The sequence below is a fragment of the Charadrius vociferus genome, unplaced genomic scaffold, assembly GCF_000708025.1.
Source record: "Charadrius vociferus isolate BGI_N301 unplaced genomic scaffold, ASM70802v2 scaffold549, whole genome shotgun sequence".
NCBI classification, from domain to species: Eukaryota; Metazoa; Chordata; class Aves; order Charadriiformes; family Charadriidae; genus Charadrius; species Charadrius vociferus.
The window spans coordinates 627,996-628,646 of record NW_009650103.1 but is presented as its reverse complement, the minus strand read 5'-3'; the positions used below and the strand labels follow the sequence as shown (position 1 = coordinate 628,646).

Below are 651 nucleotides of genomic sequence, written 5' to 3'. Positions count from 1 at the left end.
GGAGGCCGGGAAGGGGCTGCGAAGGGGCCCGGGAGGCCGAAGCCCCCGGCCCGGGGCGAGCAGCCGCCGCATCCAGCCCTACTCCCCGCCGGCGCCGGGGATGCGGCCCGGGGCTTCTTGGCTGCCGTGCTCGTTTTTAAACCATCTCCAAAATAATAATATAAATAATACAAATCGAATCAAACCCGTCCGACTTTCTTGTTCGTTTCTCACCAGAGCAGGGGAAATACCCGACAAATTCGTAATTATTTTATCATTGTTTTCTTTCTTTTATTTTTTTTCCTTTTCCTTTTCTGTTTCTTTTTTTTTTCTTTTTCTTTTTTTTTTTTCCCAGGCAGAAATCCGCCCCCGGTTCTCCTCTTCCCCCTTTCCCCGCGGGTAGGAACGAAGCAGCCGGATCTTCCCCGCGGAAACCAGCCCGGCGGATTCCTCGGGCGCGTTTGGGGAAGCACCGATCGCCCCAACTCCTTCCACTCCTTCCCCACGGAGCCCCGAATCCCCAAGTTTTCCCAAGTTGGTGCCGCCCCCGCGTTCATTTCGGGGGCGACCTGTGCCGCCACCCCCCCATCACCGGAGCCCTCTCCGCAGCGAGCTCCCGGCGCACCGAGAGGCTTCGGGGCCGCCGGCGGCTTTGCGGCCAAGCCCCCGCAC

General features: G+C 59.0%; 1 protein-coding gene across 1 annotated transcript in view; it reads right to left on the bottom strand.

The window, feature by feature from the left end:
• BARHL1 (BarH-like homeobox 1) overlaps positions 1-651 on the bottom strand; it is an 8,435-nt gene that overhangs the window by 3,150 nt on the left and 4,634 nt on the right. The gene's annotated exons all lie outside the window — the stretch shown is intronic.